Source organism: Rhea americana, unplaced genomic scaffold (genome assembly GCF_003343005.1).
Source record: "Rhea americana isolate MKP2758 unplaced genomic scaffold, rheAme1 scaffold_492, whole genome shotgun sequence".
NCBI classification, from domain to species: domain Eukaryota; kingdom Metazoa; phylum Chordata; class Aves; order Rheiformes; family Rheidae; genus Rhea; species Rhea americana.
The window spans coordinates 170,282-193,711 of record NW_028186637.1 but is presented as its reverse complement, the minus strand read 5'-3'; the positions used below and the strand labels follow the sequence as shown (position 1 = coordinate 193,711).

At 37.9% G+C, this 23,430-nt stretch overlaps 1 long non-coding RNA gene across 1 annotated transcript in view; it reads left to right on the top strand.

Moving 5' to 3' along the window:
• Positions 1–258: 258 nt before the first annotated feature.
• Positions 259–23,430, top strand: part of LOC146588845 (uncharacterized) — a 24,934-nt gene continuing 1,762 nt past the window's right edge. The window contains exons 1-2 of the long non-coding RNA XR_014897343.1: positions 259–410; positions 1,217–1,306. This is a non-coding gene — a long non-coding RNA (uncharacterized LOC146588845). The remainder of the gene's footprint in view (positions 411–1,216; positions 1,307–23,430) is intronic.

The following is a 23,430-nucleotide window of genomic DNA, read 5'->3' as shown; positions in this document are numbered from 1 at the left end:
TGTAGGTTATAGCTCTTCAGTGGGGCTGCATGGCTGTAACACTGTAATCATGTACCGCTAAGTTGGGTCTAAGCTATATGAGGATAATTAAAACAGTAAACATGCCTTAAAAAAAAAAAAAAAGGCTAGATGTCTGTATGCCTTGGTTCTGCCTGACGACCCAAGGACGACAGAGCGCGCGTGTCCTGGCTCGTTTCCAGCCCCACGCAAAGTCGGGCAGCTCCCAGAGGCTCGTAGGCAGGACGGGGTGCAGCGAGCCTGGATGTGTCCGTGAGACATCCTCGCTGCGTCCCTGCTCTGGAGTCTGGTGCTCTGGTCGTCCCCTGCCAGGCCAGTTAGTCCCAGCCGTGGTGACTGACTGACTGACTGCTGCTGGTGGCTGCTCGTTTCTGGAGTCTGTGCACCAAAAGGTAAACTGGAGAGCTGAGGAATAAGGCAAGCGCCATGGGAAAGCTGATGTTAGGAAACATGGTGAGAATATCTGTCCTTCCTGTCTTTGGAGAACAGGAAATAAAATACACAGGAAGTAAAATCCTGCCCTCCATCTGAGAGYGACTGCTGTATTTCACCCAACTGGGACTTTTTTGATTGCATCATAAACCCGTGGCAGTACATTATCCACACTCCTATTATAMATATGCAGCAGTTCAATGCTGCTAATAAAGTAGACTTTGTTTTTTCTCTCCAAATGGATTCTCCTAGCTTTGCTGACTATACTYCTTCCTTATGTTCTTTCTGGACAAACCTGTGTGGGATTTTTTTGATGCGTGGTGTTCTTYGTGTGGGTTTTTCCCCACCCTTCCTGCAGTCTAATTAAAAATACATTGCAAAACTGGATGTGGCGAGCGGGTTGTGGACTCTTCCCCTTATGGATTTGAATAACAATAAAATGGTGCTGAGAATGTCTCGAACTATGTTAAAATGAGAGARGGGAGGAATGCTTAAGTTAAGCATGGACTTAAAGCTGGCAGTTACTTATRGTTCTCCTGACACGTGCTCTAATTTTGCCTGACATTTAGCATTTATACTAGCTGTCTGAACACTGCATTATACTCCTGAGTGAATGAACTCCTCTGAAGTATGCACAGTTTTCCTAATGGTGCATTTTCCCCAAATAATTTAATATATTCTAGATTTTTTTTGACTGACTTCTTCTCATCTCATTTAAGGAATACAATACCAAGAAAAAGTCTTGTTAATTATGTATCCTCAACAGAGGAAAACAGTAACGTGAGAAGAGGAGCATGAAGTGTTCTGTCAGTGCAGTGCAATGGAGAGCTGCTGACTTAGCACTGAAGGAGATCACGTAAGGGCTTCTACTTACTTCCTTTGTCTCTTCTGCTGTTTTGAAATGTTGTTCTCCTCAGATGAGTGCGAGTGTGTTTTTTTTTTCTTTTTTTTTTTTTAACTATACCATTTGCATTTTGTTTTTTCTCCCTCCCTATGCTGTTATACTCTATGTAAGTACCAGAGAAAATCTGCCTCATAGTAAGGTTCTACACTGGACAATTATAGGAATGAACAAATCCACTTTCCAGAACATCAGTGCTTCTCCTGGTAAATGCATATTTGTTTGCAACGATAATTTTAGCAATTAAAATGTAATTAGAGACTAAATAGATAAGAGTAAAGCAGTAGTCTCAGTGTCATGAGAGGTTTCTGACTGCTGAAAGGTGTTAATCCCATTTGAGAGTTTTAGGAAGAATATGCAGTAGCAATTATGTGATTAATAGACATCAGGGTCTACTTTCTGCAGCTGCTTTTCAATTGATCTGTTACAGTTATTGGAGGCATATTTGCACACTGCAGTAACATAAAGGTTAGCTTGTGAGTAGGGCAAGGCACAATTAAAACTGAAAATTGAGACCTGTAAYATTAATTAAAAAATCATTAACTACCATTTACGATAATATGCCATTATGCCTTCCCTTCCCCCTCCTGCCAATTTATCACTTTGCAAAGGACTGTGCAGTTATATTGCACTTGCATGCRATCTCTTTGGAGGTAAAGCGACAATTTTGTTCGATACTTCCACTAGCATATGCCATTTCCTGTCAAACAAACAAGGTGCGGGGGGAGGCCGAACCCTTCACGTGGCTAACGGAGAATCCATCTCCCGGTTGTGACCATATGTGCAGTCTGAGAGCAGGACCACCACTGTCCAAGCCTGCTCTCACCTGGACGCCACGTGTGCTTGTGGAAGATGGGAGGTTCAGGACATCATCTGCTTGCCCAGTAGGTTTCATACCTATTTGTGTGCACCTGTGTTGTTCATGAATTTATGTTCACAGAGATCCTCAGTTTTTGCTTCAAAAATTTATCGAAAATCTCTCCCTAAAAGTCTCTTTCTGTCCAGTTCCTATCTTCTTTCTTTCACATTCTTGTTAGCTACAAGAATACATTGGATGATTTAAGGATGAAATAAATCAGGAATTATAATCCCTAAGTGATTAAGCATTGCTCATGCAAACAAAACCACTCAAACACACARGTGATGCCAGCAAGCAATCCTGAGTAGTGACAGGGCTGAATAGGCCTTAAATAAGTCGAATATTCCTCCTGTTTAAACCTGAGGCTCATTGGTAGGACTATGTGAAATAGCTTTTACAGACACTTGTGGCTAATGAGAGTGCAAAAGAAAGAAGATGGGGACTGGACAGAAGGAGATGTTTTGGGAGAGGTTCTGGTTAAAGAAGTGAAAACTGGGGGTTTCTGTCAATGTAAATTCAGGAACAACACCTAGGTTCTGCAGCTCATCCTTTTCTTCTGCAAATATCACACCTTGCTAGCACTTGTCTCCTTTTGAGGAGGTTGGTCCAATGTTCATTTTCTCTGGCGTGATGCTGTATCCTAACATGAGAGGAAAAAAGCAGGAGTCAAAAAGCTTTGAAGTATCCTTTAATCCTGGGACATTAGAAGTGCAAAAGAATCCTGAATCACACCTTTTACCAAGTTACTGGTTGRCTATGGCTGGATACAGGAAAGCAGACTTCATTTGGGGTCACTCTAGGATTAGAGCTTGAGTCCCTGTTCAGTAAAGAATGGAGGTATTTCATTTTAAMTTTGGGATTAGGTTGTTTTCTCAGCAAGCATGAGTTAATTTAATTTGAGTAAGGTTCAAAGAGGCTGTTGAACATGACCTTCTGAGATTACATGAGTAATTGTCTTGAATTCAGTGAAAACTTGCTTTACTTATTATTTTAAATTGGATGTTTGCAAGACTTGCAAATTTCTTTTTATTGGGAGATAAAAATAATGTAGGACAGGGTATCTATGAACAAGTACTACAAATTATATTTCTGACCCACGCACAGCTAGCAGGCATGTTACCTATTGTTTCTTATAACACGTTCTTTCATTTCATGAACAGTATGAATATTTAAATAACAGAACAAGCTTGCAGGTTTTCAAGACACTTTGTTATTGGCAGTGAAGATAGAACTGAGCCATTAAAACAAACAACCCCTCCCCCCAACCAAATATAATTTGTTATTTTTTAATTTGTCTGGCAAAAAAGACAACTCCCTGTTTAGAATGAGAACAACCTTTCTCTGAATTGCTGGTAATTAAGAAATATATGTTCTGAAGGTGATCACTGTTTCACGTGTCTTCCTATGATTTGGGCTTTTAAAATAATTCCCTCTTCCTCTACCTTCCCTCCTACTCCCTCAAAGCCCAACATTTTGGGTTGGAACTGCCTCCTTAAAATTGTTTTTTCAAACGTGAGACATGCTGTGAAACTGGGAAGTATTATCCATCTTTAGGGGAATCTTTATTTGGTACAGGATGGATTTTTATTTGCATAATGGCCAGTTGCCACCAACAAAAATAGATTTAGAGGCCTGCTCTTGCTTGTGGTAAATACAGTAGGATGGCAGTTCAGCACACTGTAAAATATTCCAGTTCCATGCAAAGGGCCTGTGTTAGAGCTTGTRGGGAACATAAAGATGATGCCTACTCCTCGTGTGGCTGAGGAGAAGGTAAAGATGATCTAATCACACATTGTGGATGTCTTGATGCTGTATTAATTTATAGCAGGTTTTGCTACCTTGCTGTTGTGCCTCACGTCACCAGAGCTCTCTTGTAGTGCATTACAGGTTATTTGCTCTGCACGGGTCTGGGCCACTAGAACGAACACTAAACATGTGTGCTGCTCTGTTCAGAGATGTCCCCTCTCTACTGTTGTTACAAAAACAGYGACCTAAAAGCTCCAATGTTAATTGTGTGCCAGGAGATCTGACTAACCATAAGAAAATCTGCCTGAGTTGGCTAAAATGGTTTTGTGGTCACCTCAAGCACCGGGATTCGGTCACTGTGAAGCTGCCCTGATGCTACAGGGAGGCTAAAGATGGGCAGCTGTTTTTTTGTTTCCCTTTTTTTTTTCCTCCCTCCTTCCTCCCACCCTCCCTCTCTTTTTTCTTTGGTCTATATATGTCAAACATATTCAGCGATGGGTAGGCTTGACTCCCTCTTCACACTGCCTTACCCCTGGAGCTGCACTAGTATTTGCAGCAGTATGAGAGCTTTTTGGCTTGATGATAAAGCCACAGGTGGCTAAGCTGGACTGCAGTGTTGTTTCCAGCCATGTCAGCTATGTGAGTTAGAGGTATTCATGAGCGAGGAGGCCACCTGTTTGGAAGAAGAGAGTTAGTTCAAGACTAAGTTAGTATGAAGACTCAGCTGATGGTTTTACATAGTGGCAGTCTGATAAGTTTTCTATGCATTCACGTGGCATGCCTCTGAAGGATTGACTATTAATGTTCTAAAGCTATGGCGCTATTTCTGTTGAAAGCTGGTCTTTTCGTACATAGCTGCATCAAATAGCACAGATGTTAGGAGTATTCTGTGCAATAAGATGCTCAGTGTCCTAATTTACCTTAAGATAATTCAAAGTTATATGGCAAAAAGTACTGCCAGGTGGTGGGACCCACAGTTCATCTTTAGATTCATAATTCAGAGGGCATAGCRTGTCACCTGGAGAAATGTGACCTTGACAGCTCTCTCCCAGAGGACACATCAAGGAAGTAGCCTTAGCTGTGGCGGCATGCAGAGGGGTCGTGTTCATCTCAGCTTGCTGAAGAAGCATGTCCGACTGGTTTGCGTGGGACTCATCCTTTGAGGAGGATTTGGGCTTAGGAATTCCTGTTTACTTCCACTGAGACTGGGGACTCCATATCGTCTAGGTGGGTTAGARAACCCCACCTTTGATGCAGAAGAATATCATTGTCCTGCCTGAGCTTTGTAGTAGTTGTCTTTTGTAGCTAGTGGTTGGTAGTATTTCATTTAGAATGCAGAGACAGCAATAAATTGTCATTTCTATTAATGCATGATTTGTACAGGCACAGGTCATTATAGCAATTCAATGCGCTAATCACTGTGATAATGGAGCCTAATTGCTAAGCTCCTTAAAAACTTTTTTAAGAGAAAATTTATGCTAATACCATCTGAAGGCTTGCAGCAGTTTATTTCTATTTTGATCAAACTCTTTTTCAGGGGGAAAAAAAAAAAGGTGTTCTAATTAAGTATTTTGCAGAATGACCTTGGGATTGTAGATTCAGACAAGACAATAGGAACATTATCTTTTTTTCTTTCCTCTTTCAGTAAGTTAAGAACAGTGAATTCTCACATAGAATCTAATAGGTGAGCATGCTCTTATTAAAAACAGATAACCAAGCTCTCAGGGAGGACTAATTAAATTCAATGCATCTCTTTCTTAAGTCWACTAAAAGAAATGGGGAAAAACTCAACCTGAAAATAGGTGATTCTAAAATCACCTGCTGTCAGCATGTGTCTTGTCAGCTTTAGGGTACTCTGACRATGTTTATCATGCACATGTATAGAGCACATGTGCACACAAAAAAATGCTGTTGTGCAGAAGTATTATCTTTAGAGGGTGAACAATTGCATTTCCTTGTAATACAAAAACTTAAGTGTGAGGGTAGCACTTCACACAACACGTCTGTCTCCAGRCAATCACCTAGAAACATCAAAGCACTCAGCCATATAAACGCATTAAGACCCTTTCTTAGCACGCTTTTAGTTCARTAAAATTATCACTTTTCCTTGCACACCTCAGAGCAGAAAATTGGAATGTGGTGCTTTGTCCAGTCCAAGAGCTAGACTTTTTTCTTCACTACTGCAGGATAGCAAATCTGGCTGAGCAAAGAACAGTGCTTTAAACACTTTTTTGGTAGCCAGACAGTACTATAGAACTACATCTGCTTTTATCCAAATATCACTTAACATTTTTCTGACCAGCACCAGAGCCTTCACCATATTCGCTACRTGTAATGCCTATCTTTATATGAGCTTGTGGCTCTCATCTAGTCAAACAATTATACCATGAATAGTACATGCGTTTCTAGATGATTTTCATCCATTACAGATTTTGTGATTGCCTATCTTTGGAATTTTTAGACGGCATGTGCTACCTTTAGAAAATTAGGTCCTTCCTTCACTATATTTGTCAGCTGTAGCTTATAGTCTAATTTGTACAGTTGATTCCCTCCATGGAGCCTTTTGTTTGTGGATCAGCTGACCACGAGCAAYATGGTTTGTTCTGTTTTCAGCCTCCTTTTTTATGACCCAAGGAACGTAAGCAAGTAAATCTTTTTCTAACTCATAAAAATGATCTCCTAATCAGCACTTCAATTTCTAGCAGTCTTCTTCAACACTGATGTTAAGAACATTGCACATGGCTACGTGGTTTCTACAGGTTTTCATACATACTCTTAAGCATTTATCTCAGGCTACTTACAGGTATTGCTAGTAACACTGATCTAAATTACTTTCTATTGTGTTTTATGGAAATACATTCAAAAACAGAGGCAATCTGCTGCAGCAGGCTGCAGCCTGTGCATTGGGCTTAATAAACAGTTACGTTTGTGTGGGGGACTTTTCCACAAAACCTAATTGAGGATGACAGTTTGGTTATGAGAAGCTTGATGTATACATCAGTTTAAAAGCTTGTCACCTACTTGATGCATTTATTCAAGTCCTTTGTGCAAGCCAGAGTTCCTATTCTAGGCGAAGCATATGGTCTGCCACTTAGCACATGACATGTTTTTAGATCACGCTGTCTGCAAGCGCACAGTCCCTGAATGTGAATGTATGGGCTTGTCCTGTAAGAGCTTGCACCAATTTATTACTCGTTCWGACAGTTCTGCTGTATTGTTGGGACCATTTACAGATTAAATACGAGGAAAGGTTTTCAGGGTTTAGTCCACAGTACTCTTTTACTATCCTTTGAATTCTCACACKGAGGAATGACTCCCATTCATCCACCAGCTGAAATAATATTCATAGCAGTATAAATGCTTGCGCTCGTATTTCTTGATAATAGTCATGTGGACAAGTCTCATAACTTCATAGACAATTCACTTTGCTTAGTGGGTGCTGAACTTGATTTTATAAAGATTGCTTAATTCATCAGGGTTAACTAGATTTCAGCCAGATATATTGAAGGTGATCTGAAGTCGAGCAAGCCCTGGTCTAGATAATAGCTGATCACTTACACTTTTGGTCAGCAGCAATGAATAGCTGCAGATAACTGAAATTTGTGCCCAAGGTCATATATGTAGGAAGGTTTTGCTTCTTGGAGCACCAGAATAAAGCCCAAAGAATGTTCATAAATTATAATAAAAATTACTAGTTCATGCATACGTATGCCCTGAAATTTCATAGAGGTGTCAAAACATGCACATTAGACTTAAATGCCTTTGCATAAAATTGTTGACTGCAGACTTAATTGAAAATATTATAATTTCCATTCTAAACTCAACATCAAATAGTATGTAATTCCATGAATAAACCAGAATGATTATAAACTTGCAACCATCTTTCCTGTACTCATGTAAGCGTAGGATTTGGTAAAACAAYGTCTATAAGCAAAATATTGAGAACATTGTCTTTGAATGTTAATTTATATTTTGGACCACTGGTTGGTACCATTAACCTTATCCTATTTTCATTTGCTGTTTGCAGCTATTGATATGAATGTCTTGTCTCTGTTTTCACACACTGATTAAGAAACATCAGGAACAGAATGTGAATATCTGCATTCATACATGGCCTGGAGTATTTTCTATTCAGGGTTTGTTGTTAGTTACTCATTTTAATTTTTTTTTCAGAAGTTATCACTATTCGATTGGGAAGCAGAAAAGGTACCTAGTGACTTGGATGAAAAATTGCCTACCAGCCAAATGAATTCTAAATCTTGGGATGAGAAGTTATGAAAAATGGATAGGTTATGTTTCATCTAGTCCTGGGAACAAAAATGTTCCCAGGCTTCTTGGAAGGGCTGGTTATGCAGAACGTAGATGGAGTTTATGCATAGAACTACTTTTCCTGATATTTCTCCAGTGCCTTAAAGAAAACTGTCAAGTATGAAGCAAACAAGCATCTGGAAATACGATCAGTGCTATTAATTTCAATGGCTGGTAAATGCTTAAACGCAGGTGCCAGTAAGGTATTGGTGATGTTAACACTTCCGTGCCCTGCCCCCCTGCATCCCCTCCCCTCTGTCCCTCGRTGCATGTAAAAAGGAGAGGGAAGGTACAAACTCAGCTGAGCATGCAACTTGTGAAAATTAAGAGATATAGGACTTAACCTGCTGAAACTTAAAGCCTGTGTGCTGTCCAGAAAGAGGCCTTAGAAAGGCTGTACAGTGCTGCTGTGTTGCACCAAAATTTAAAAATGGAGTTTTAGAGAACTTTACACTTGACCTTGAAAAAAAAAGGGGGGGGGACAAGGCCTGAAATGGGGCATAAAATTTAAGTGTTGATTGCTTTTGCATTTATATTTATGGACTGAAGATATGTGCATGTTTTTTTTTTTTTTTTTTTCAGTCCTGCAATATGCAGTTTTGTAGGATAGGGAAAATGAGCACAGGCAGGGAACTGGCAGAGATGTGGATATCTCCAGTTTTGTGAGGGATTCATCTTGTCTTGCATTTCCTGGTAACAAAAATTGCAATCTTGCTAGCTACATTATTTACAGAGAACTGCTCAACATATGTTCTGATTAATGTTCATTTTGCTCAAGGCTTTTTCTTGTATATCTCTATTTTGAGCAATGTGTTAAATAAAGCTCAGGTTAGAAGGTGCTCTGCCAACTGCTGTGCGGGGGAGAAAAACCCCTGGAAGTTTTGGGAGACAGACGTGTTTCTGACTTCAGAAAAAAAGGAAGCGAATGCAGGAATGARGTAGCAGACTGAACACCAAAGCTAGACTAAATGATTGTCATCTAGCTGTTCTGTCTAAAAAGTACTCTGCCTGGATATGGTTTTTATCATCTTTTTAAACTGATGAATTARTCCCAGACATGAACAGGGACAGGGTTAACTCAGCACAATGTATTTTAGAAAACAGCGTTGCTGTCTCTTGTGGTTTCTGCACTTGTCATGGGACAGCTAGAAAGTGACTTGTATTGTCAACAATTCTGCTCAGCTCCAGTTTAAGAAAGAAAAAAAAATCAGTGTCTAAAAATACATTTTAATCACTGATTCCTGTCAGTATTCATTTCATTATCACCTGAGTCGGACATAGTCATGAATGCTACACTTATTAATTTATCTCAGGAAGCAAATTCTTGCTCAAGGAGCAGTTAAGTACAAGAGAAGGTCACTGTGTGCCCTAATTTACAGTGACTGTTAGCACATTTAAGTGTGCACTGCATATGCACTAGGACTGGCATATGAAAATTTGAAGTGCATCTCGTTTCTCAAGTTGCAGGTTGTGGTCATTTCAGAGGATTTACTGCAAATGAATTTCATTCTGTAGTAATTGTAGCACTCGAGACTGTTCTGTTAGCTTTGAATAATGGATTGGAGCTATCACAAATTCTATAGCTACCTCTCAAAGGAGCTGAATGCGGACTTTCGTGGTGCAATGGTTCTTCCTAAATAAGGCTTTTCTTGGGAGTAAAGAATGATGTGTGTTGTATTATGATGTAATTGCTAGGGACTTGTTCAGGAAATAAAAGAAGTAGCCGTTGTAGGATGGAAGCTTGAGAGAGGCAACCTCATAGTAATGGAGTTACTTGGAAACCTTGTTTCCTCCTGCARTTAATTTCATTACATTCATAGTATCTTTACTTAAAACTACTCTTGAATAAGCTGGGTTTTGTGTGTATTTTTTTTTTCTAGAGATGCTTTTAAGTATGTGGCAACTAGTATATCTAAAATTATTAGTAGCTCAGAACAAATAATAAACTGTAGGAAAAACCTGATCTGAAATAACACTGGTGCAGTTTTGATTACAACAGGACTTCCTGAGAGAGAAATCAATGTGGAATGTAATCACCTGCATTCCTAAAGTACTCTTTGATCAAGGGCCTCAGCTTTGAATAAGCTTTACAATATCTGGAAAATATAAGAGAAACTTATTAAAAAAAATTATACAAAGCTGTTAAAATCACTTTTTCAAGGCTGCAGAACAGAGGAATTAAGGAATGATACTTAGTCCGCATCTTGCATTTCAGTGCTCTGATTGCAGTTGTCTGTGTTTGACTAATAGTGCTAGATTAGTGTGAGAAGAAACTCACTGCAAGAAAATCAGTGATCTATTTTCACCATTGTATTATGATACAGCAGTGTTAATTCAAAGTAACCATTACTTTCAGAACACTATATTGAGATTTAAACATTAGTTAAAAAAAAAAAAAAAAAAAGAGAGAGAAATTCAAACAGTCTGTTGGCAAAGACTTAGTAAGTATTTACCTTTTACTCCTTGCATTTTTTCTTAAAGTCTTCTGATAGTCCTCAGCCTCCTCGTCTATGTGGCTACATGCGTTCACAATTGATTCTACCTCTATTAAGACAGCTGCTGAAGAACTGCAATGTCCATCCTTCAGAATGGAATTGACAGTATTTCGAGACTTGCTTTCAACCTGAATCAGGACAAACATCTTTCCATAGAGGAGAAAACATATTGCTTCAAGCTAACTTGACATAAATCCGTATCACACTCAGCTTTAGGAGAACCACTTGATAGTTTTAGTGCATGGGGTGCCATGTCCCTGTTCACCTTTATGGACCAAGATCTTCAGGCTAGTGTTGTCTGCCCTGGTGTGCTGTGTTGCTCCTGTCGTGCGACTTGGTGGTTTGGACGGGTGGGATAGTATATAAAGCAGAATGAGATGGGGGCTACTGCAACATTTCTAGCAGAGGTAGATTGATCTTGGGTGAGTGAGAGAAAAAATGACAGATGAAATTCAATATAGATAAATGTTAAGTGATGCATGCTGGGGGGAAATCTATAAAGTGATGGGCTTTGAACTTACTATTACCTCTTACGAACAAGATGTTTGGTTTATCGTTTGTGATAACACAGGCTTACTATTTTGTTTCAATCAAAAAAAAATCGAGGTTTCAAATTATTAGAAAAGGAATGGGGTAAAACAGGGAACACTATTAGGTCACTGTATGAAGCTATGGTTCACCTGCATCTTAAATCTTGTCTGGCATTCTCATTCTTTCATCTCAAAGTGGATGTTATATTATCATGAAAAGTTCAAGAAGGGTGACAGAAGTGATCAGAAGGGTGAAGAAAGGCTTCTACAGGAAGAAAAGTGAGATGGGAKACAGGTTTCGAGAGAAGTGGCATTCAGTAAAGGCTTTAATGAGTTATGAGAGGATCAAAGGGAGTAAACAATGAAAAATTTGTGGTTGTTATACAAGATCTGAGAGAGATTATAGAACATRCAGTAGGTTCTTCACGCAATACGCAGTTGGGCTGTGCAACAGCTTGACCCAGGATTTGGGGATGCTAAAGTTCTTAAAAAAGGGGGGGGGACACTATTGGATAAATCAATGGAATAAAAATCCATTGAAAAATGCTAAAAATGGTACCACTGCTGGTTTTGAAATTCCCTCATCTGCAAGCTACATGGACCCAGAAGACTCTTCTGGGGTAAGTTTCTGCATGTTTGCCCTCTCCTTATACAGTTCACTTTGCTMTCGACTCTACTAAGCTAGATGAATACTCGCTCAGACTGAGTGTAGCCATGCTTACTGCAGTAATCTGAAACAACAGAGTTGTATGGTTTGACAAATTAAAGTATCTGTGTGGACTACTATGAACATGTATCTTAAATGGAAAGATATGCTGTAAACACTTCCTCTCCAGCTTTACTTATGCTTTGGTGACCTCAACTGTATATGCATGTAGAAATCTGTGCTTTCTAATCCTACAGTGTATTGATGATAATAGCAGGAGAGGAAGTGGTTGAAATCTTTGTCCTTTTGGCTTGCTGAAGAGTTAAAACAAATATATAAATGTGCTGCTTAGTAGCAGCCAGCACTTTCTCTGATATCAGTTCATAAGACTTTATGCTTTGCTCTGAACAAGATGCTTTACGGGGGCTTGTATGAGCACTTTGTCAACAAAGTCAATCTCGGGTCCTCATTTGAGAGAGAGACTGTGATTTAATTCTGCTAGAAGAGCTAGGCCTTTACCATGGAGTGGCTGGACCACACTGGTGGGTGAAGACTGAACCTTGCAGAGACCCAATTAATTGCATATTTTATAGCAAAAAAGTACTTATCCTAACCTTACCCACTGTTCCACAGAGCAGAAGATAGGCTGCTTGTATAACATAGTAGAGCTAAGAGGAAGAAYAGCCAAAAAGGAATATCTTTAAAGAAAACTTATTCAAGATACTCTTGAAGAAAATATTGTTAATATAAAAGGGARGTAGTAATAAGATAGCTGATCTTTATAGAGTTTCAGACTGATTTGTTTTATACAAAAGAAGAATAAATACATCAATGTTTAATAATTACGCTTTTCTGTTTCTAGACTTTCTGTACTTGCTACAGATTGTTCTTTAGAAATTGTTTACTTAAACAGCAGGAATATTCATAGTGGAAAAAGTGAAATTAAATTTGTTATTGACCTATTGGCACAGAAAGAAAATTGTTTCTCCAGAAACTTCAGATGTTTTTAAGTAGAGTTACAAAATGAGGAAGGGAATTTCTGTCTCACTTTTCCTTTGACRTTTTGCAAATGAATTTTTCAAATCGAATAGTATGGGCACTCTTTTCGTGAGCCAGTATATTAACTGAAAACAAATTTTTGGGAGGATTTGAATAATTTCTCAGTCTGGGTTAATTTGGCAATTAAATTCTTCTTAGATTATATTATATCAGAGTATTGTATTTTGACATTTAGAAATTTCCCTGTCTGTTTGAAACAAGGCTTTTCCTGGAGAAAAACTCRTTTAAACCTGCCTTTTAAATAATATTTAATTTTACACAGGAAATGTTTAAATTTATTTCAGAAGGAAAAATACTTGTTGAGGCAAAGTGAGTAGGAGTGTGCATGTGCGTGCATGCATGTGCACATGTGCATTTTGGAGTTATCTTTCAGTAGACCAAATTACATCTGTTAGTTGTGTTGCTAATAGAAGAAAAGGCCCTTTATCCTAGTTCTAAAGTCACTAGTCATGAAACATTTTTCTTGTTTTATTAGAACTGCAAAACCAATAGAAATTTTGCATGTTTTGTCAAAGCTTCTMATTAGGCAAGAGTTGTATCCTTAAATATTGTGAATAACTTCAAATATTTAGTCTATTGTGGAAAATCGTAAGGTTTGCAGAGTATTTGCTATGAGGRTAATGCGAGCAAATCAAAAACATTATCAGCACCTGCTTCGGCAAAAGGCGAGTGAGTTAAGAAGTGGTGAGTTAAGGGCAGGAATTAATTTCAGGAAAATGAAAATATTTGAACATCTTCAGTGAAAAAAATTCATCCTCATCTGTCAATAAACAATGTCTACTAGTTCTATTTTCTGAAGCTCTGAAAAAATAAGTGGATGAAAGTAAATATATAAAATGTGTGCACTATATGTATTTGGGTGTAGCCTTTTKGGGAAGTTTTAGTGGTTTTTGTTTTATCTGGTGTACAATTTTCTACAAATCTTCATAGTGGAGAAGATTTAATGAAACTCTAAATAAAGAGGGTCCTTGATTTATAATGTTATAGTTGCTGTTGTCATTGTTYTAATATGAAAAAAGCTACAATTTTTTTAGAGACTGTACAGTTGATGACTAAAATGTAGACAGTATTCCAAGATTATTACTGTGGCAAGCTTCCGTGTGCACTACAGGGATGTTCAGATTGTTTATAGTAATTTTTATTATTGGCTTAAATGCATCAACATGACCTTTGTTTGCAATTTGCATAATGCTATTTCTCTTTRGTATAACAAGAGTTAAAAACCTGAGTAAGATACCGCACAACCCAGTGTGCCGTAAACAGAATTGGCTGATTGYCTGGCAGTCATGGTGGAAACCAGCTGTGCTTTGTAGCTTTTGGTTCAACACAGGTTGCACTGTGGAAAGCATGTGGTGTGTGCGTATATACGTACTGCCTAGCGTTCTGATTCTGGTGATGTCTTGTCAATGTTCTCTATTTATTTAACCTTATCAACATAAAAAAAAAAAGTGGAGTTGTACATATACACTGCTGTGAATGGTGTCTAGATCTGCTGATTTATTATTATCCTTAAAGATATTGTTTAAGATATTGTTTAACACATTTTCTGCAAAAAAAAAAAAGTATTTATTTGCCATATTTTACACCCAAAGACCTTTGAAGTACAGATCAAGATAAACATGCTGCTACAAAGAAAGGTTGGTGACCTAGTGCAAGTAAGCGCATGGGTATGTGCCATAATTCAAACGAAGGGTGCTGCTTTGATTGTAGAAGCCTATTCGGTTTTTACTGTATATTTTAACAGGAAGTGTAGAAACCAGTCTTGTAGCAGTCAGATGTTTCTCGATCGGTCTTGCAGGAGCACGCAGGTAATCTTTAACACGATTGTGAAAAGGTGGCAGTTCTGTTTCTTCCGTGACACTGGGAGGTGATTTATATATACAGCAGATCTGACAATGACATATAAATTTACAGCATGAAATATTTACACCTGAGTTTTATCCAAGGTTTAACAATAGTGTTGAAACCTCACTTTTTAATGATGACAACCTGGACAAGTACAGAAAGAAACAGATAGGAAGTACTTCTACTCTGACGCTCCATCAAACATCACTGCGTAAAAGAGAGGCCTCAGCCGTTCTCTCCTTGCACCTCTCATTTCTCTTTGTCCTGCTGGCAGCTCCTCCYGTAAATTGTGGCATAGGCTTTAGAAACAGGTAATTTCTCTTGTCATAACAAAAGTCTGGAGAAAAAGTCTATTTGTGTAAGCCAGGCTATGCTCTTAMACACAGTCTATCTACTTTAAATCAAACGCTAGCAGGAAGTCAGTCTTCCTTTGTACAGCTTCCTAACAGAAAAAATATATATATACATCCTGTTTGAARGAGCAGGGAGTAATTAATTGTTTAGTCTCTTTCACAGTTTATTTTGGAATAATATCAAGCTGGCTTGGAATGTACTCACTAACCTGTGCACTAACCTGACTACAGAGACTGCAGAAAGCACCGGAGAAGCGAGCATARAATAAGCTTGTTTTCACCAGGCAGCCTGTGGACCACTGCTTGTGCCTGTATGCGATGTCTAACGCTGACGTGRGAGGCTGATGCGTGAAGCGGTACCGTGATGATAGCAGAAGATATCGTCAGAACAGGAATTCATTGCCCTGCAACCCTCCCGCASACCTCGCTTCCAAAGCGGGCTGTGCGTAAACAACAAATTAAACCCGGCATTGATTTTGTTACTGACAAATGTGGTTAAAGAAGCACTGTGAAGTGGAAATGAAGAGCTGATGTAAAATCCAACTTGAAGCTCTCTGAGGAAAGTGACAAATTTTTACCCTRAATTGTGGATGTGATTTTGAAGAAAGAAAAAGGGATCTTGGTTATGTCCAAGCTGGTTAGAAAATAAGGTAGAAAGAGAGGAAATCTTAGGCTATATGCAAATAGAGTAGGGAAAAAAACAAACAAATAAAAAACAAACAAACAAACAAACAAAAAAAAACAGAAGTGGGTATAACTGTGCAATGCTCCTGCCAGTGTGTTTCAGGATAATTTTTGTTTTTCTTGAAACAGTAGCACATTATGGACCTGAATTCAGTTTGCAGCCCACTATCAATACCACACTCTTCTGCATGATATAGCTGACCAAGTCATTATTGCTTTTCTTATTTCTTGGTTTTTTTCTCTCCTTGTGTTTTTTTTTTTTTCGTCCGTTTATGTGGAATGGTTTGTTTTTTTTTCTATTTTTAATTTTATTGATTTCAGACTATTACTCTGTCAAGATCACTTAGAATTCTGAACCTGTCATTCAGATGGTTGCAAAGATTGTTATGCACAGAGTCTCTTTATTTTGCCATCCAGGTTATTAATAGGCATTTTGAGTAGAAACAAGCCGAGAATATTTCCAGGTTGAGAGAACCTCCTGATCTGACATAAACCTGTTGATGCTCATGCTTGCACTGTGCCTGTGCAGACAACAGTAATGTCATTGCTTAGTAGTGGTCAGTGGAGCGCTTGGAAGGAGAGCAGCTATTGCTTCTAAAAGGTTTGCAAAATATGATGTAAATCAGCATTTTTGTCTGTCTGTGAAGCTTTACAGCGTGCTCATACCTCTTTTGCAAAGTTATAATAGATCTGTGGACCAAAAAAGATTGAAAAAACACTGATCTGTATTGATTTTACCTAGCTGGTTATGTAATGTGACTTAACGCTGTGTCAAAAGCTACGTTAAAGTCAAGAAATACTGCATTAATTTCTTTTCCACTTTATGTAGGCTTGTCAGAAAATGAATTTGAGCTGGATTGATACAAATTATTTTTGACAAATCCATCTCTTATAATGGCGTGTGACTTTTTTTTTTAGATGCTTAAAATATTGCTTTCTTAATCGCTTCTTAGAGTACCTTTGCAGCTTACATTTTCTAATCTCTAACTCCCAAGATTCCTCCTAAAATTAGCTATTAAATTTACTTTTTATAGGCCTAATGACTTTTAACAAGATAAATAAATATAGCTGGAACTACTTTACTTTTGTGTACATACACACTGAAACAACTTAAATGTGAAAAAGCAAAAAGAAGAAAAAGTAAATATCAGCCAAATACAAAATATTTTCCCTGAAGTTACCTGCCTCTTGGTTTAGTATAACCAGACTTAGAACAGTTCCGACATTGTTCAAATGTTAACTAGTTGCAGTTCTTTCATCTACTTTTGTAAGGAGAGGGGGAATTGAATATAAAGAAGTGTAGAGAAGAGCACACTAAAAACTACGATGTCGTGAAGAAAGTCTGGTGCTTCATGGTGATTTCTGTCCACTATACAATAGAGAATCGTGTCAGAGAAAGACATCAAGATTCCCAAGTTAGAGGGTCTGTATTTCCACAGCTCTCCAGGCTATAGATGTTCTCCTGACTCTGGAGTAACAATATGCAAAAGCATTTGCTCTACAAAAATCCAAATGAATCTAAAGGCCTTGCTTCCACATTTACATATTGATGTAAATAAACCTGTGTTCAACTTGTACCCAAGGATTAGCACCAAGCCTAGAGATCAGCTCACAGATGTTACTGTTATCTAATCCAAGGATTAAGTCGCAGACAAGCGAAAAAAAAAAAATCTAGAAAACTAAAAGTATTTTAAAATTGCTGCAAAAAATAGTTAAATACTTTTATGGATATAGTGGTTTTCTTTTTAGTTTTGTGAGAAGTTTATGACAATCTCGAATGCTGCTTCCAAAATTTCTGAGAAGATTAATTGTTAATAAAAGCAGTGATAAATGCTGCTCTCTGCCACCTTCCCAGGTATTACTTTTAGATTTGACATTGGTTTCTGAACAGTCATAAGAACATATATGTTAAAGTCATATCTGATGCTTATTTCCAATACTGTGTGCATATTTTTTTTACTATGCTTAGCTGGAGAGATTTTATAGAGAAAGAACTTAATTATTCTCTTTTTCTCTGAAAGGTGGCATACAGGTACCTTCCACTTAGCGACCTTTTCAGTTCTCTCATGAAAACTTGCAGCTGCTTTGTATTCGCAGCATGCTTCTGGTGTCATTACTTCTCAGTTTGTCTTCTGCTAATATCGGGGGTCCTCCTGAGACGTGTCATCTCCATCACTGCAGGTCAATACTCATTTGCTTTCTTCAGGGTCCATAGCTCTGCCCCATACAGCGCCAGCGAGAGGCTCATTGTTAAAATAGTTCAGCAGAAGTATAATACCCAAGTCAGCCACTGGTGGGCTTGTGTTCCCAGAGTACGTAAGTCCTAAAGACAATAAATGGTAATTTACCCAACTGATTATCCACTGCTTTAAAACCCAGTCAACTGTTGACAATGAACTCCTTTTCAGTCATGCTCTATGAATCTAATAAAACCGTACTACAAAGGCAGGATCACATTACGAGGGTTTTTCTCTCCATTTGTGTCCCTTTATAGCTCACTCAAAAATAAGGCTAAGCAAAGCAGTTTAAGACCAGGGGAAAGATAAATCCTGCCAAGTCTTTTAATCAACAAAAGTGAATAATGCAGAATAAAATGCTAGGAGGAAGCACATTCTACTAAAGTTTTATTCAGGTTATTCRGTGTGATTTATGTCAGCTACTGTTGGTCACTTCCAGCTATACTTACAAGAATATTTTAATCTTGTTGATACAGTTGTTTTTATTGTGTTTGGTCCTTCACTGGAACCTGTTCGCAGGAGGATTTTCACTTTGGAGAGAACTTGGAAAAAGAGTCTTTTTAGAAAAAGAAATGCACTTAACCAAGGTTTACATGTTTTTCCCCAAAGCAACTTCTTAAGATACTAAAGAATAAGATGTTCATGTTCAATAAGAATAAAGATAATCAGTTTTAGAAGTTAATGAACACAACACCGCAAGGGCTTGTCTGGGTGAATTAATCCACTCTGGTGGCAGCTTCTGTGAGGAGTCATTGATAGGAAATTTGTGTTCTTCGGGGATGTGATTCAGGGGCTACTATCAGAAATTTGTTTTCATTCTGAGTGTGAAAATCTTAGACTCTCAGTGGGCTCGGTCACCTTGGCGAGTTTGTGGSTGCTGCTGAAAACATCGGTGGCTTTCTGATTCTCCAGGCTACTCCTGCTGATTGTTCATAGATGCAAGTATCTGCTTTCCTCCAACTATAGCCAAGAGTGCTACTTTTGCTGGAAAGCAAAAGTTTAAGATGTGATTTTTCACGTGGGACACTTGACTGTGGGTGCTGACAGAGGCAGTTGTCTCTAGAACTGTCCTTACCTTTCACTAGCCTGTCATGTATTCGGAGCAGGCTCTGGTATAATTCTTARACTGTGCTACCTATGATAAAAATACAATAAGAAGTAAAAGCTGTGCTGCAAATGTTTGATTTTTTTTTCATCTGTTAGTGATCTTTATTTTATGATAGTTATTTGCTTACTTTTATATGGATAAAAGTGCTTTGTATTTAAGTTGGAGGAGTGCTTTGTATTTGTATTTAAGTTTGCTTTGTATTTAAGTTTGCTTTGTATTTAAGTTGGAGGAGTGCTTTGTATTTAAGTTTTGCTTACTTTTATATGGATAAAAGTGCTTTGTATTTAAGTTGGAGGAATAGGTTAAGTGAGCTTTTCAAACAGAGGTTAGTGATGGTCTTTTCTTGAGATTTCTTGCATAGTCTTGGAATGACCTTCTGGAAAAATATTTCCTACCAAACTGGAATGAATTCCAGTTCATGTACATGAATTTTGTCACAAAGTGGATGGCTTTTTTTCCCCAAGGGCTAGACTGCAGCAATAAGTTTACAGCTTGGCTGAAAAATTGTTAGTAGGACTGAGATATATGACTAATTTTTCAAGTGAGGTTTACATTTGTATGTGTGTATATGTGTGTGAGCATATAGTATAAATAAATGTATGCATTGTGTGTATATATATGTGTGCGTGTGTGTGTATATATATATATATATTCAAAATAAACATGAAGGCAGATGGTATTTGAAGGTTACTTTCCTAGAGGCAAGCATAAATATGCTTGATGTAAACTTTTATATGAAAACTAGCTGTTTGTTTTTTCAGATTTTTTAATCATAAATTCCTAAGGGTAAACTAGAGTAGAAAATATGTCCTGATTTTGATTAATTACATCACCAGAAATGATGATTTAATCTTCTGGGCAAAATCAGCATTAGAAAACATTTTTCTTTCTTTCTTTCTTTATTTATTTTTCCCCTTACATGAAGAGAGCACTGAGGAAAAAATGAAGTTTTCTTTTAGTCTTTTAAATCATGGAGATTATTACCATTTTATGTTATTGAGGTCACATCAGAGACTTCACTGGAGACATAAAGAAAAATCAACTTTTCAATATTATGGCAGAAAATCCAACATTCCACATAGGACAAATGTCATAATTTTATGAACTGCATGGCTAAGTGCACTCATCCTCATTTTCCAAATTCTCCTCTGCTGATACTTTTACAAGGATTGTTCTCAGGTTTCTTTAAGCTCGTAGTGTGCCTCATGGAAGGACCTTAAATGTGCAAAGAATTAATATTATCTTGTGCTGACATTATCGTCCTACTGTTAAAATGTGTATTTGACCACTGGTGTGAGTTAAGTACCTTAATTAATAAACACGTATTTTGAAATCAATTATCAGAGAACAAATTTGATGGTTTGGATCACCTAAGTGAATTTTAAGCTTTCCATTACAGCTAGTGAAGATTCTGTTTGGCCTTGTACTTGAATTGGTTTATTATTCTAAGCTCTCTGTCCACTTGTAAGTGGTTCTTGCAAATTAASGCAAGTTTCAATATTTAATATTCTGTGTGTTTTTTGCTTTCATAGAAAAAATGCAGTTGGTGGTTGGCCTACAGGATAGCTGGATGCCACAACTCTTGAAAATACAAAGAAAACCAGAGGTTGGTCTAAAGACCATAGGAAACAGTTGAATCTTTTCTTTTCAAATGAATGTTACCATCAGCATCTTTAGACAAAACTAGAGATTGTGACTTCAAAAGTTAAACCATCAGACCTACAACCCTATTCCAATAAGATGATTGTAATTCTRTAATTGTCTTCCTGGCAAGAAGAAYAAGACYGAAGAATCTGAAGACTCTGGAAGAAAATGAAGCAATTAAATCTTATAAAATATAAAATTCAAAGAGAAGGCTACATAAATTTGGATTTTGGCTTTGACTAGTTGTAAGGGAAGCTGTTCAACAATAACACTGATCACCTTAGAGGTGGGAATCCTGTTGTCAGCAGGTCATTTTGAACAGCCTCTCCAGGCAACTGGGGCCAGTGTGTGTGAACTCTTACCTGCAGAAAACCCTCTGCAGTTCTGATTCTGTGACTGCAGATGTAGATACTACTTTTCCAGAGACTGGACAATGGTGCAAATTTAACCTTTTGAATTTTGCTTTTATTTTTTCTCTCTTTTTTTTTAATGTAGATGAACTACTAGTTATATTTAAAATATTTCATATTTAGTAATATTTCATGTTTATCCTTAAGATGTGAAAGTGAGTACTATGTACATAGACATTTGAGGTAACGTAGACTTAATGCAAGAGCGAAAGAAATAGGAGCTCTCTGTTTAAGTTTTCCGTAAAATGCATTTGGTTTGTTTGAAAGTCTGTTTAAAACTTACTGTGTAATTTCTGAGTGTTATTTTTACACTTCAGCTTAGTGCAAGGAATTGTGATAGAAAGGGAGAAGATGAGAAAGTGAAACTGGAACAAGAAAGGGATATCATTTCTTAAATTATATTAGTAACAGCACAGCTCTCTTAGCTTTTTAGTTTCATTTCACTTTTAATATGTAAAAYGGCAATGACACCTGCTTTGCTGTCTGTGAGAAGGGAAGGGTGTTTCCCACCCTGGAGCTGGAATATATCAACTGAGTAGCTCCTGATCTCTGATCTGAACCCAGAAGGAGTCTTGCAGCTCCCAGGTAAATCAGTGCAGCTGAGAGCAGGTAGAGCAGGGGACAGTTTCTCAGGCTATTTAGTCTTTATTTTGTCGTAGGCATGGCTGCTGTTGCTAGCAATGAGGAGTGGCCTAGAGAGGCTACCTGTTGCTGGAAGTACTACATGTATAATCTTCCTGTTTACAGAYGTTTGATAAGCATAGTTATAAGCAAATGTGTCGTCATTATTCCTTTCCTCCCACGCTGCCTTGGAGGAGGTTGTGATGTGTCAGACTGGATATAAGGAGTTGACTTTACTGCAGAATGGAAGAAGAGCAATTGYGCTTGTGCCCAGATTTGGTACRCTCTTGGTTAAATACAYAGATCTGAAAACAGAGGCAATAGTTCAAGGGCCTGTATTTGTCCACAAACCCAGCAAAAGATTATAGGTATCCATAACTATCATGTGTACTTGGAAGTAAAGTAATATATTTTGAGAGAGAATATTTTGTGAGAGAAAAATCTAAAACTGATCTCATCCTCGTTCCAACCTCTTTCTGTACTCTAAAAGCTTCTTTTCTTGGAGAGAATGACGGATCGCTCTGAACCGCAGTTGACAGTGGTAAGGTTGTCCTTTGAAGACAATTTTATGTACCCTCTCTGGTACAGAAGTAAATCCAGGCACTAGGGAGGGAGCAACTTGTCAGTAAGAGAATCACATGGTGTACTGCTGTATATCACCGTGCTGCCCCCCTGCTCACGACAGTCTCCAGAGCTGCTGATACAGAGMTATATCACGTGCTTTGGTAGCTCCCAGAGCTGCCCGGCACTGTGCAGTTTCAAGGGTGGTGGTTTGCCACTGCAGGCAGCTGTTTGCAGGACTGAGCTCCTTTCTCCTGAAGGGAGAAAGCTCAGAGTCTCCAATCAGTCTCGTGCCKGCAAATTATGTCTTAAACTGTTCGTTCTGTAAACCGAAACAATATGTATTCATAGAAAAACATTATTTTTTAGAATGCTGATAATTTTATTATTAGAATTCCCCGTTCTAAGTAAGTTTTTAGAAGCAAATAGTGGGTATTGAACAATACGTACAGAGAGCAGAGAATGGTTTAAGGGCATATTYCAAACCCCACTGAAATCAATTATAAAACTCCCATTGACTTCAGCTGGCTTTGGAAAAAGTATTAATGGAGTATGAGTAAAGACTCCAGCTATTACATCTAAGCAGGTGCTCTGCCTTCCTTCTAGCTGGTATTTAAGTTCTGGAGAGCATGTCCTTTGTTGACAAAAGCTTTATTCTTTAAGTGGCTGATTCATTTTCAAGTTTGGATCTTGTCCTTGTCAAGTATAGATAACAACGATTATTCCTCTTAATGTATATTATTATACTGTCCTACACAGAACTATATAATCAAACCCTTTCTAAATTGACGTGTTTATTGGCAGTAGCAATAACATGTTGGCAGAGTTCAGAGATGCTGTTGAAMAGAGTATTGGTTTAAAAACTGGTTTAAAAATTTGGAGATATGAAATAYTGCTGGGGGGAGATCAAGGGTATGCTGAATTGTGATGCCAACTTCTAGACCAAAGGACACAAGATTATTACAACTCTGTC